This window comes from Bombyx mori, chromosome 5 (genome assembly GCF_030269925.1).
Source record: "Bombyx mori chromosome 5, ASM3026992v2".
Lineage (NCBI taxonomy): Eukaryota > Metazoa > Arthropoda > Insecta > Lepidoptera > Bombycidae > Bombyx > Bombyx mori.
The window spans coordinates 3803314-3818892 of NC_085111.1; the positions used below are offsets into that span (position 1 = coordinate 3803314).

Here is a 15579-nt window from a genome sequence, read left to right on the forward strand (position 1 = left end):
AGGCGTTTCAAGATTTTACGACCTCTTACGGGATCAAACATATTGTAAATGCCGTTGCAACGCCTCGAGCAAACGGGCAAGTAGAAAGGTTTAATAGAACGATTTTAGATACTCTATCGACAGCCAATCACGGCGGCGACGACAAGTCGTGGGACAACCACATCACTGATATACAGGTTGGTATGAACACAGCTCGACATAAAACTACCCAAAAGAGCCCCTCTGAGCTACTATTTGGATTTAACATAATTAATAGAACGGAAAGCATACTTAGTACGGTAATCAATGACACCCTAAATAGGACTCCCATTGAGGAATTGGCGGAAGTCAGACAACAGGCTAGTAAAAAAAAAAAAAAAAAAACAGCAACAAGTTAAAGATGCAGTCAATTTTAATAAGCATAGGAAACCAGCGAGGCAGTACCAAGAAGGGGATTTAGTACGCTTAGCAAGGCAGGCTCCGCACGATGGAAAATCTCAAAAGCTCTCTGTTAAGTACCAAGGCCCTTATCGTATACTAAAGGTTCTTCCCAATGATAGGTTCGTGGTAGAAGATATACCAATGACTCGCAAAAAAGGTAGAAGGTATGAAGCAGTTGTATCTATTGATAAGATTCAGCCTTGGATGTCGTTCTGTAGAGAATTAGAATCTGATGAATCTAGTTATAGTGTTGATGACAGTGATTAGATACTTGATTACTCAGTTTATGTTTGACATTTAGTTACTTAAGAAAGAAATTGTTATTTTAATTATTATTTTGATAGAACTTAAAACCATGGAAACGATTTAGCGATAGATATGTGTATGTACTTAGTATTTATAGCAAAAAAAATGTTAAAAAAAAATGTTACACGTCATATATAAACCTAGTGTATAATTAATTGCATTTATTATTATTATTTTTTTTTTGTTTGTAACATATATATTTTGTTTTTTTTTCTTGATCTCAAAGCGAAGGGTCTCGCTTTAGGTAGGATGGCCGAGCTGTAAGGTTTATGATTATTTATATTAATATGATTATATAGAGTGTAAGGTTTCTGATTATTTATATGATTATATAGAGTCCTGTACATATTAAGAATTATTATTAAATATGAGGTTTATATTGCAAACCATTAAAATATTGTTAAGTAATAAATCCAACAGTTGACAAATGTCGTCAATAGATGTCACAGGCTAACAAAATTACATCGCGGTAGCGTTGTGTGTAAAAATTTGTATAAGAAGTCCAAAGTAATTATGAATAAATCAAGAACCAAACGCATCAATGTAAAATTGGCAGATTAAAGCAAAGTGTGAACAAAGTTAGCCTGTTTAATTTATATGTCTGACACCCAAAACATCTTATAAATCGACGAACACCGGCTACACGCACGAAAAAGTGTCACGTTCCGCCTGAGCGTGAGCGTGCAAGCGAGAGCGCAGAACAAGCGATAGAGAGGCACGATCCGCCCAAGCGTTGGTTTGTGACATATTTATTTCTCTTCTCGCGTGATGTTAGAGCTAGCAATTCGAATAGTTCTGCTACTGAAGTTATCACGTAAAACTATGGTTCGTAAACAGACTTTACAGACAACCAATTATTATTTTTTGTCGACTTTGAGAATTAGAAGTCTGAACCATCTCTTAGTTTTATTAGCCAGATCGACCTTTGAACGCTAGGACAAGGGTTCGGCTTGTGTCGTTAATCGCGACAGGCATTCAGACAAGCCGTTTCAGGTAAATCTCGTGGTCATCGATGCGCGTCAGACTCGCTTTTGTCCATGTGAAGCGACTCGTAACGTTGCAGTTCCAATGCTCTACGCGAAATCCAAAGCAGGACATTCATTTACTTTTGCATACACGCTACGAATACGTTTGTGATTTGTTGCCGAGCGCTTATTTTTTTAATCGCTTAGGTTGAAAGAGCTCACGGCCCAACACGCCCAACAACGTTAAAGTCGTCGTCGTGGCCTAAAGGATAAGACGTTCGGTGCATTCGTGTGTAGCGATGAAACAGTGTTCGAATCCCGCAGGCGGGTACCAATTATTCTAATGAAATACGTACTTAACAAATCGCACCTTTAAAATTATAAAGACTCATTTTGAAATATGTATTTGGATTTCGTCTTTAATTCAAAAATTTACCTAGAACGACCCTTTTCAGCGACTTTTAGTAATCAAATGATCATAAGTAGCTTATAAAAGGACAAAGCTATCTATCGGTCTCTTTCACTCCGTCCCCTTCCTCTACGTTTTTTTCGGTTTGAGAACTTTAATCGATGTTTTCCAAATAACACATTTTTTGAGTTGGGTCTTTATAATTCTAAAGGTGAGAAATGTTCACGATTGACTTCGACGGTGAAAGAATAATATCGTGTAATAAAAATCAAACCCGCAAAATTATAATTTGCGTAAGGACTGGTGGTAGGACCTCTTGTGAGTCCGCACGAGTAGGTACCACCACCTTGCCTATTTCTGCCGTGAAACAGTAATGCGTTTCAGTTTGAAGGGTGGGGCAGCCGTTGTAGCTGTACTGAGACCTTAGAACTTATATCTCAAGGTGGGTGGCGCATTTACGTTGTTAATGTATATGGGCTCCAGTAACCACTTAACATCAGGTGGGCTGTGAGCTCGTTCACCCATCTAAGCAATAAAGAAAAAAATTAAAATGAGACATGAATTCTGAGTCTCAGTTCTGTAGCGTAAACGGCTGTCCCACCCTTCAAACCGGAACGCATTACTGCATCGCGGCAGTAAAAGACAGGGTAGGTAACAAGCAGACTTACAAGTTGCCCAATGACCGGTACCTGTGAGATCACACAACTCGTATTTACGAGAATGTTTTCGATAATTCCGAAAATCTCAATATGATCTCAACGTCAGGTGTGATACTTATTTGCATGTACATAGGTGTGATATTGTACATTGTTGATGACGTGATCGATGAGTGAGTAAGTACCTGAATACCACGTTTGACAAAACAATTAAAAAAAAGAGTAGATAACTTTTTATAAGTCGTTGTTTTCTGAGCGACTCATTTTTGGATTATACCTACCATAGATAATAAATATACTTAATAGGTAAATAAGAGATTATACTGTTGGTAATACTGCTAACACCTTCGTGGACTTTTAGTATGTTTTAGATTCTTAAATGTTGGTATACACTCGATGATAAATTATTTTACTACTCGCATTTGTTTAAAAAACTGTTTTTATAAACGACTTAATTCACTGAGCATTAGAGGAAATGGCTAGTGTTTTATTATATAAAAATATGAGTCATGTTTTGTGATAGCTGCGACCGTAAAATTTATGCATATTATCATGTTCATTTTTATTGTTATTGTCTTTTGTTTTAAAAGCCTTTTGTAATTTATTAATTTTATAAATCAATTTTATGTTATATATTTTTAATTCGACATGTATAATGTACCTACAATACAGATTTATCAGTTCAAATCCATACTTAATATAATAAATGTGAAATTCTGTTTGTTTGTGTTTAGCTTTAAAGAAACGCGGGCGAAGCCGCGGTTAACAACTAGTATGAAAACAAATCTATTCTTGCTTTATTTTTCTTGCCGAAAACTTGTATCTATATATTAATACGTGAAGCAAAAACTTTGTATCCCTTTTTACGAAAATTGCGCGGACGGAGGAGTATGTAATTTTCCACACTTATAGAGAATATAGAGAAGAGGTGCACAATGCTAATTTTTTTTTAAATAATGCATAAATGATACACTAAATCAATAAAAAAAACATTACACACACTACATACCATGTATTTGACGCACACACGCATGCATACTATTTATTGTCAAACTTTTGTTTTTGGCGTCTGTTGTCAAATTGAGAATAGATTAAATATTGTTTGCCTTTGTTAATATTTTTTATAGTGTACCTACAAACTTACAATTCGACTACTGCGGGACCTCTAGTTTGATATTAATAGCCGTGTAATTTATAATTTGTAGATTTATGCTATTTATACCTATAGGTATATGTATTTGCTGTATTACTATGTTTGGAAGGTATGTTACTATCTCGGTGTGCAATGAAATTAAATATGTACTCTATTCTAATATATAGCTTTTCTATGATTGAGGAATTACTGTTAGCCCCGAGGCCTTTTCAGATTCACCAGGACACGTAGGCTAGCAAGGGCTCAGCCAGGAAGGATGGGATTTACTAACAGCTGCCCGAGCGCCTCCAAAGGAGACCTAACAACTCAAGAGCAACTGCTTCGCGAATGAATTTACTACCGGATCGGAATTGCGACCCGCTCAGAAGATACGGCGAGAAACTCAGCGTGCTGATGTTTAGGTTAACTTGCACGAGTACTGTTACCGGCCTAAGCTTGTTTCTAGTGTTAGAGCTGAACCCGTCTAATGTAAGGGTTATTGGGTATAGGGTATTTATTATGATTAAACAGTAGACAGAGACTAATTCTTAATATGAAAACAAAACGTGAAAAGAGTATTTTGAAAAACTACATTCGGTCATGTAATTTTTCTTAACTTTTACATTACGAAAAGCATATTAGTACCTAAAGTGCTGATGGTGAAAAAAAAACAATGTTTTTGTCACAAAATCTTTGTAGTGTCACCTAGCGTTAACATGTGAAATGTCTGTGGAAATTGCGTGGTACTGCTTTTATAAGACTAGTTCGTCAACGAATCCAGAGATGGCGCCACAAGATAAAATCTAAGTTTCAATGTAATGTAGTAAAGATATTACTTTTTATACGACCTTTTGTCAGACGCGACCTTCTTTAAAACATTTACTTTCACTTACTTTTCAGTGAATATAGTGCCGGAAATAAATGATATTTGCCTTTTACTTTTCAAATGGGTCGTTTGAAGGCAACTTTGTTTCGTTCAATGAAATAAAAGTAGGTATTTTTAATGAAAATTAAATTCATTTTATGGCGATATTATTCGCTTAATAACATTGCTTGTTCGAGGAAGGAAATATTGTTTAACAAAAACATTTGCAACTAATAATATAATATGCAACAAATAATATAATATTTTTATAGGCATTCAAAATATTAATTTTCGCGAATGCTGGCATAAAATTCTAAATGTAGTGGTGGGGTTAACGGAAATAGCATCATAATCTGAAAGCAACAAATTCTGTTTTTGAATTAACATTAATATATTATGTATGTAAGACGAACCTACTACTACTTACTATGTAAGCTTGCCCTAGCCCTAGGATGAGTTAATACTAGAGTTGACTAGTTTCTAGTTTAAATTCCGGCCATAATTTTCTGTCAATTGTTAGCGGAAACTTTGATGTCGGGTCTTTTATTTTTCATTATGTACAAAAGTGGAATAATTAAGGTTTTTTTTTCTTTTTTTTAATTAACTCCACATGTGTGGCCGAAAGGACCAGTCCAGAAGGACATCATTTTTCGGGTACTACCAAAGAGTGCATTTAAAATCCAATAATCGCCATTTGTCTGACACAAAACGGTTACTTTTAATGGCATTCAAATGCAAACAAAACTGTCCTTTTACGAATGGAATGTGCGCGCCGGAGACATAAGTGGCTTTTAAATAATTTGAAAATATTCTCGTGGGTGTTGTCGTAAAAGGTGACTGAGGGTTTCAGCCGAAAATTTGTAGCAGTATATTTATTTAACACACAAGCGTGTCTACTGTGAACCTAATTACTGGCGGTAAGGCGAACTGTGACTCCGCATGGATAAGCATCACTATCCTTTGCGTTAATACCGGAAAGTACCTAATTTTTAGTTTCACCTTAAATAATAAGATAGCTGTTCTATAACACAATTGAGACATCGACCTCATGTCTTAAGATGGGTGGCGGAGGTCGTACGGTGATGTCTATTGTGTTCGATGACAACTTCAAAAGAAATCTAGCAGTAGAATGAAATAAAAAAATATATAATGTTTAATTAAAATGTTTTATGTGAATGAGTGAATTTTTAAATACTAATGTCCAATTACATTTTTCGTTTCTTGATATTTCTGCTTGATCCTCACTCACCTGGAGGATTCAGTGAATACGAGCAAGCACGTGAGAATATCGCATCGGATCATGTTATTATTATGCGCGAACAAATCGTATCGCTTTCCAGTTCTTTCCACTTTGACAAATCCAAGCGATACTCAAAGAAAACATGAGGAGGTTAGGCAAGAATATTCTATCCCGAAATATCGTTCGAAATCGTTTGAATCGAAATATCGATCGTTGCATTATCATCATAGTCGGTTACTGTTGGCAGAGCAGTCGTGGTCATGTGGAGTCCTTGTCTATTAAAGCCTTGACAGCTGTTCTCCATAATTTGCGAACGGAGGCTTGGCGCACGCAATCGTTAAGTAGGTTTAAGATAAAGAATTTCACTTGATCAGTCTAACGCATGTGGCTTCGTTCACGAGATCTTTTACCATCCTAACCTGATCCTAACATGAACAACAAATTGTTTTTGATCGTTGCATTACTCGAATTGACACGGCTCGTATGTGTTTCGAAAAATCGTGTTCGGGACAATCGATCGTTTCTCCTCTCTGCTCATGTCCGACTCGTAATAAATATTCAGTTTTCTTTAGTCTACTGGCCATAAAATTAAAGCCACGAAAAGCCTGCAGATTTTTATTGTCCAATGTAGAAATTACGACCAAAATCTGCCACTTGCGACGAAGGGCTTAACGAGTAAATTAACCCATAGACACAGCCCACTGAGGTTCTCGCCGGATTTTCTCAGTGGGTTGCGTTTTCGATCCGGTGGTAGATTCTGCGGAGCACTGCCCTTGCTAGGCTTGAGCCCCGTGAGCTCACCTACACTTTAGGGTGAAGCTGAAATAGCTTGTCAAGGCTATCAGGGAAAAAAAAGCACAAAGTTAGTGGACTAATAAAACGTTAATTATGTTTCTATATTACTCCTAGTTGTTTAAGTTGATTAAAAGTAGTTTCTTGATTGTGCTGCGATTATCGATATTATTGATATGTATATGCTGATCACTTTGTGTTCATGGGCGGTTTGAAACTTAATGAAACGAGAAGGCCGGCTTCAGGTCGCATATAAGTTATTGTGTCTGCAATTAATATACAAGTGCGTTATTTTTCTTGGACATTTATAGAACGAAGAATGTTTTTACGGATTCAGTGGAGCAGTCGTCAGCGCCCCTAACTGTTGCGCCCAGGGTCGTGGGTTCGATTCCCGCATCGGGCAAACATTCGTGTGACGAACAAACAGCTTTGTTTGCTCTTTATTTGGGTGTTTATTATCTATTTAAATGTATACAGGTATGTTTGTCAGTCTCTGGTACTCATAACACAAGTATCCTAATTTGGGCTGGATAACCATGCGTGATTTGTTCTTATTTCTTTGTTTTTTATTCTTATACGGGTATTATTAAATCGCGTTTTTTTATTGCTTTGATGGGTGGACGATCTCACAGCCCATCTAGTGTTAAGTGGTTACTGGAGCCCATAGACATCTACAATGTCAATGCGCCACCCACCTTGAGATATAAATTCTAAGGCCTCAGTATAGTTACTTTATAAAGATATTGTTAGAGCTAATTGTGTGTAATTCGTTAACAGAGAATGTCTACCAAACGATCAACAAAGAACCACGTTAATAGATGATAGACAAATAAAAAATTATATAATGGCACGAAACCGAAGACTAAATATTTATCCTAGAGCAATAAGTCGCAAAAAATCAATACATTTGATTGCGCTAAGTTTACAATGGTTTTTTTTTCTTAACTCTTAATCAGGCAATATTATTAACACGCTTCTATTGACTCGGTATGTACATTCGTTGGTATGCAACGTAATTTTTTGATTAATTTTTGTACTTTTCACCGACTTCAAGACATTCGATTAACTTGAAAGCATACATATCAAATACCGATGACAATACAATAATTTAAAAACTTCGCTCTAATGTTCTGTGTGATTAGTGCGAGTTTTTTTTAACTTCTCGATCTACGTTTGCTACTAGGGGCGCTGATCCAAACAAACAGATTTGAGATAACTTTTACGCGATCAAGAAGTAAAAAAAAACACAGAACATTAATGCGAAGTTATTAAATTATTATATTGTCATCGGTACTTGATACGTGCAAATTTTCAAGTTTTAGTTGGTTTGGTTTGGTTCGGTTTGCTATTAAAACGCGTTTTATTTTAAAGTTTTTAAACTAAATGTAATTTATTCACAATACATATTACCAAATTATGTCAATTTTACTGTCGATTTTTATCTCCAATACATTATAAGTTGAATGAATATTATATAGATAGTACAAAGCCTCAATCACAGTGCTCTTGAAGAAAACCTTAAAGAAAATCCAAATTGTTTTGAATTTTTTTTTTTGTTTTGTTAGGTGTGATTTTTTGTTTTATATAAGTTCTAAGGTCTCAAGTATAGTTACAACGGCTGCCTCACCCTTCAAACCGAAACGCATTACTGCTTCACGGCAGAAATAGGCAGGGTGGTGGTGGTACCTACCCGCGTGGACTCACAAGAGGTCCTACCACCAGTGAAGTACGGAACCTCGATACTGTAGAAGTATTTATTACTCGCACTTGAACGTTTCATTATGCATATAAAGCAGAAGTCTTATTCGAAGCTCTGTATATTACACGGAACAGCCTTCCATCTGCACCGATCATATTTTGAGGTGGCATTAATTACGAGATATCCTATTAACAACTACACAAACGGTTTTTTGGCGGGAACGCGAGGAGCGAAGTTATGTGAATTATTCTATTTTGTCTATTTAGTGTTTTTTCATGTTTAAATGTAGGGTAACGGTAGCTTATTAACTGTTTAGTATCTGTGAAAGTGCACAAATGTGTTAAAATGAAACAAAGCCGCTGGACGTAGCTTCTCGGGAACTTCCAAAAAGTCTACTGTAAAAGTCTCAGTAAATAACCACCATTTTACTGATATTATATTTCATCCCATATTACCTCATCTCATTTCATTTCATATAATTTCATGCCATGTTTCAAATTAATCAACTTCATTTCATTTATTCCGTGTTATCATTTTTCATAAAAAAGAGTGTGAATTAGGATGTGTGGTATGATACTTTTGCCTTTTTAATTGGAGAAATAGAGCTACTACTAGACAAACGTCATTAAATTTGTCAAAAATTGTACCTACTAAAACTTGGGTCATTAGAATTAACGGAATGACATACAGTAAATTTATGATAATATTCCTTTATGACATCAGTGAGCATTTCTGTCTAACATATCTAATAAAAATGTTCTATATACGGTATAAGGTAATTTGTCGAAAAAGAAGACGGCGCATGTCTTGGAAATCAGATATTAACGTAGTTAACGTAATCATATTCGCTCTTTGTATGTTGGTGTCAGATTTTTTCTTTTGAATTTGAAACTTAGCTAGTGTTGAATGATTCGAAGATATTATTTATGTTCACGAGCGCTTACAGATATATTGATATTAGGTGGACGTTCATATACCAACGGTCACTACCAACTTCATTTATTGTACTCTATAATTTAATAGTTTATAAAGTAATCTCATTTTCACTAACGAAATCAACAGAGAAATGTTACAATTCTTTTAAATCGATTAAAATTCAAATGTAATCGATCCTAAATTTTTAACTTCGCCGGATATAATAGTGCACAATCTGTGTTTTTACGAAATGTTTCAACCGTTGTTTGGCAACCCTACAAAGTATAGTCTGGGGAGCACTGAAGCGTAACATTGAGAAAAAGTCAAACGGGGAAAGTTGACAAATAAATTAAAAGTGACGAAAGTATATTTAGCTAATTATTTACGGTTGCCAATTGAAATTTTATATTTTTATTTGAAAAATTTCGTAGTTTTTGGAATTTCGAAATATTCAAAATTAAAATAATAAATGCATAATGAAAACGTAAAGAAGATTTTTTTCATTGTGACACCGAAGAAAATATTAATATTGTTTTTTTTGTTAATTAGATAACTTGTTCAAACTGGCCATAAATTATAGCCGATTTTTATTTTTCCTCAGAATGCGAATGCTATTCGGTGTATAGGGTATTGAGGAAGGAATAAGGAAAAGGAAGTCCCAACACACAGGTTGAAGAAGAGCAGGGATTTGTTTCGATTTTATACTGGTGTACAATAAAGAATACTCTACTCGCAAATTCCTAACTTTCGATATATTAATCTACCATTACAGTATAGCCTTCAGAATGGCAGAGCGAATTAATAATGTGGTTTTCAGTGAGGTATCGAGACAAGCTTGGGCTAACTTGTGTTAGTTTCGCCCGAATCGGTTATAATATGTACAAATAAAATTATGTATGTTAATGTGTCAATATGAAAGCGCGCATGAAATCGCTGGCACACGTTCGTCAATAAAAAACTTTATATGAATTATATTTGAAATAAATTAGGTACCTACATTGTATTCTTCAATTTTTGCGAGTTGTAGACATAATTTTACTTTTACGGTTTAATCTCCAGTTTTTTTATAGTCAATACATTACTTTTGACGTTTCGGATACTTTAAATTTTTTCATGGTTTTAGGGTATTATACATTGAATGTCTACTGTAAAGCTTTAAGTCCGCAAAGTAACAACACTTGATACTAGTACCAAATTAACCCACAGACAGCCTACTGAGTTTCTCGCCGGATCTTCTCAGTTGGTCGCGTTTCCGATCCAGTAGATTCTACGAAGCACTGCTCTTGCTAGGGCCAGTGTTAGCAACACCTCCCGTTTGAACCCCGAGAGCTCACCTAGGTAGGGTAACGCTGATATAGCCTCTCAAGGCTATCAGCATAGATAGGGAAAAAAGTCTTCTTACCCGTTACCTTACAACTGCCTCATTACTTGCCGACACAAGTCAAACAATATTTGTGCAGCTGTCTTTTCTTACACCATTATGTTATTGAAACGATTTTGGATTACAACTCATAATTAGTTTTGGTGATATTGCGTGTGTAACGTAGGATAGTGAGATAGCGTTATATTTTGCGAAGAGGTCGATAAAGAATTTACGTGCCAATCTTGTGTACAAAGCAAACATTATTTTCCTCGTTTTACGTGTACATAATTGTTGGACGATTAAATGAGTAAGTTTAAAATGTATTTTTTTTTATTGCCTTTGTAGGCAAACGAGTATACGGCCCACCTGATGGTGAGTGGTTACCGTCGCCCATGGACTTCAGCAATGCCAGGGGCAGAGCCAAGCCGCTGCCTACCGCTTAATACTCTCCACAAGCCTTTAGAACGCTTTAGAAATCTTATATATAGTATGTACATATATATTTAATATTATTTTTATTTGAATCCGTTTTATTGTTTAGCGTTGCGTCCAAGGACATGTATCGGTTACGTTTTAGAATTTCGATTAATTACTACTCGAACAAAAGTATATTTTATTTAAATCTAAAATTTCATTATTTATAATCAATGTTAATGGATTCCTAACGAGTGTGCTGTTTCTAGTTTTTTTTTTAATGTTCGCATTCCTTACTGCTTTTAATTTCTTTGGATTGTAAGATGTTAATATTTATTTGAAGTATCCCTAATCGGTTTTGCTCTTACATATTAAGATTTAGTTCGACGTCGTCCTAGAGACCCCGTTGTTCAGAGTAGCAGATAATTCCCGTCGACTACATACTCTGTGTGTGATGTGAAGTTTTACGATCTATTCGCAATACTGTAATGATCTGCTTAATTAAATTGTCCGGCTGCATTTTAACGCTAATTGTTTAGTTGTCGAGAATTGACGACATCAATTGTTTACGATCTATGACTAGAGAATAAAAGCGAACACATTAATCACGGCGTATGATTTAGTAAGAATATAATTGAAATAGCGACCCGCTCCGGCTCCGCTTGGGTCTTTAACAAAAATTCTAACGATATTTGACGTTGTTGTATTTTTTAAATAAAATAACACTTATTGCGGCATAACTATAATAGTTAGACATATGCTGCCGTGACACTTTTTGTGAATAATAATGTGTTCTACAAAGTCGTAGGGCACGCATTGTGAGGAATATTTTAGGTAAATTTTTTACACCTTGGGTTACATTATTAGAGTTTTAGTAAGGATCCCTAATTTTTATCAAAAAAGATTATAGCCTATGTCACTCGGGAATAGTGTAAATTCCAAATAGTGAAAGAATTTTTCAAATCGGTTCTGTAGTTTCGGAGCCTATTCAATACAAACAAACAAACAAATCTTTCCTCTTTATAATATTAGTATAGATAAATGTATCATACGATTAGAATAATTTTAAAATAAGGAAGAGTTTCGAGTTACGATATTGGGAAGTCGTAATAATAATGCCGGTAGTATGCGGCTTCAATGACAAACGTGCTCACAAAGGTAGCTAGCAACAGGCCGGACCCCTTTGTGAGCTTCTAACAGCCGCGCCGCGACAGAAAGCGATAGTGATGAAGTCGATAGTTGTCAAACAGGAAACCGCGAGGCGCGTGTGGCGTGCTACACGCCGCAAATGCTTTGTGTTCCGACCTTCAGAGCTGCTTGGTGCCAGCTAACTGTGCTCGCTCACACTATATACAACAATTACGTAACATCAGCTCCGACAACAAATGGCGGTCCATTCATGAGAGCGATTCAACCTTCGCTGGCCCATCGCTCCACCTCGTCGTGTCCAATTCTCCGAACTCGTTTCGCTTCCTCATTGTTTCGACGCGAACTTTGACCCGTTGTTGATACGAAATTTGTTCAGTGCTAGCTGATTATAGACGAATTTCGATTATTTTCATCTGCGTTTTAATATTTAAAAAAAAAACAACAACAAGGAAACGTCCAAGTAAGTGTAATCTGCGTCCCGAGTCAAACGAGATCATTGCCATTATGATAATTCGAGTGATAATTTTCATTTAAGAACTTAATGCTTCACCAATTTCATAGTGTGTCTTTTAGTAAAGTTTTTAACTAGCAATAATCGCACCTCTGATAAACCCCATTAGTTACGATATTGCCTCTGCGCAAAGTTTTGAGTGTGAATCTCTTAGGTTTTTCTTATTGAATTTTATTAAAACAAATAACAAAGAGTATGTTACAGTCGTTCAGGTACACAAAATGATTGATTTATTACGAAGCCGAGCATTCGCTAGACAGACAAAGATTCATTAGATTCATCACACACAGTCTTGGGCTTTCAATATGAGAATTTTTTATTCGACGAGCTCTCAGCCCACCTTGTGTAATGTGGTTACTGGAGCCCATAGACATCTACAACGTAAATGCGCCACCCACATTGAGATATAAGTTCTAAGGTCTCAAGTATAGTCTCAAGTATAATTGTATTAATTTTATCGTTTGACTGAACGACAACTAATCATATTACCGTTGTTGGCAACTCTCTGATGTATTTATTTATAAATGCCATCGTACCCTTGTACGAGAGAGTCTTGGGCCGAAAGCGCGAATGAGTTTTACCTTCGATGATGCTAAAATAGTTCCACTCTCACCTTGCGTTTGATTGACGATCGATCCCTTGTGCCAGATACTTGTTAACTGTTACTGTAAACAGTTTTAATGTACACACAGAGTGATAATGCTAACGTCAGCCGTTTAGGTACTTGATTTTGCAATCGCAGGCTTTGAAGATTTGGGCTGAAGATCTTGTACCCGACGCGGCTGTCTTCTCTACATCGATCGATACTATCGGCGGTTCCATGGGCTTGCTTGTGTATTTTCGCAACAGTTTCGGAAACAAAACGGTCCCTCCTCGTATCCCTATCCTTATGACTGATGTAAATAAAATACGTAGCTTATGCGTGAGCAGTTTTACTTAAAATCTTATCTTAGTTTAGACATATAGGTAAATAACATCGCCTGAACTTGACAGGCTATTGAATTGTAACGCTAATTATAGAAAATAAAGTTGATTCTATTCTATACTATTCGAGTTCGTGAATGCCGCGGTGATGACATTTTGCCATCACCGCAGCAGTTCGGTGACTGCTTATAAAGAACGTGTCTAAAAAAAGGTCGGATTTGATTATCGGCAGTTATTTGAATATCTTGATTGTGATTACAGAAAATTATGATGAATTAAATCGTCCATATACAGGCGTGAGAACGCCGCGAAATTATTTGACCTTCACATTGTGGGCGCTGTGTTGAAAACTAAACACAAGTCGTTTGTTAGTAAATTAATAGTTATAAGTTGCGTCCCATTGTCTGTGATCGGCGCAGCGCTGTTTTTCACCGACAGTCATCTTTAAAAGTCAGCAGCAAGAATCTGCGCTTGTATTCATTGTTTGATTAATATCTATTAGCGCCAATCTCTTCCGTTTACTCGACTGTTCTCAGCAAACGATCCGAGGTGAACCAGACATGACCAAGGTCCGTTTTGAAATAGGATGGCACTTGACCTTCGGGATGAAAGTCAACAGTATTGCGCAACGTATCGACGCGCCTCCGACAACTATGCTAATAGCCAGAGTCACAGAGAGACACATATTCGGATCTGATCATGACCCACATCCGTTTTCAAGGATTTCTTATATTTGGAAGGCGATGATTTCAAAACCGTCAGAATGTTTAAGGCGCGTTTTGTTAGCGCGTAGACGAAACGCGTAAATAAATTGTAGGTACATATGAATGAAAATATATTTTTTTGTACCTTTCGACACATCATATTAGGTATACAAGTTTAAAAGGTACGTGAACCGTTTTAACAATGTTTACAGTGAAGCCGCAGTGGAAAAGCATTAGTAATATTGGCCAAATTAAACATTTGAGTCACGAAATTAATCATAAATGACGTCGTTTCACATTTCTGGCTAGTTAATGTTAAAGTAATTATTTTTTTCAAAAGTTTCGTCTAGATTTCGCCTAGTAACTTTTCTTGTTAAGTAGCAGTAGTGTGCGTTTGGGGAGACACGTGTCGGCGTTTGTTTATGTGTGTAAGGTGCGTGTGTGCGTGGGCGCGCACACAGCTCTGCGCTGTGAGTGTGTGAGTGCGTGGCGCGGGGGAGGGGAGTGGAGGAGGGGCGCGGAGAAGTAGCGCCAGCGAACGGCCCGCGGTTTTGTAACAGCGTTTTATTTCAAGGTCACTCGATCAGTTTTTAGAAAGTTACTTCATTCGTGTCTTAGGTAAAACTCGAATTTGCATCGGCACAACAACATAAAAGCAATTGTATTATTGTCAATGTGGTGGTATTTACGTTCATAAGTTACAATAAACGAATAATCACGTAAACTTCCCGGTTCCAATCTGATTTGTAGTTATGAGAAGAATTCGTTCTGCGCCTAAGTTAGTATTGTCGTTAATGATTGTTTTGCATATAAATTAATGTTTACACAGCCGTCCATAAAAATAATTGTTGTTATGTATGAGGAACCAACGTAATTAATCTATATCAATAAAAATAATTCATATATTAACAAATCGAGTTCGTTTTTATCAACGTTCATCTTATAACTAAAGTTTTTAGAAACGACCGACTCATTATGTAATGCGTTTTAAAAAAAGTTAAAACTTCATAACATTTCGCAACAACGTAACCCCGATAAACCAACGAAAATGGGTTCCTCGTAAAAGCTGAATATTTCTTATTTCGTCTAACCGCTCGCTTCCATATAAGACTGAT

The 15579-nt window shown here is 36.2% G+C and overlaps 1 protein-coding gene and 1 non-coding gene across 4 annotated transcripts in view; both read right to left on the bottom strand.

The window, feature by feature from the left end:
* Positions 1 to 15579, bottom strand: part of LOC100862771 (ken and barbie protein) — a 60160-nt gene that overhangs the window by 15004 nt on the left and 29577 nt on the right.
* Positions 12828 to 12971, bottom strand: LOC119628587 (U4 spliceosomal RNA). Its single transcript, XR_005244751.1, has one exon. It is a non-coding gene; the product is annotated as a U4 spliceosomal RNA (small nuclear RNA).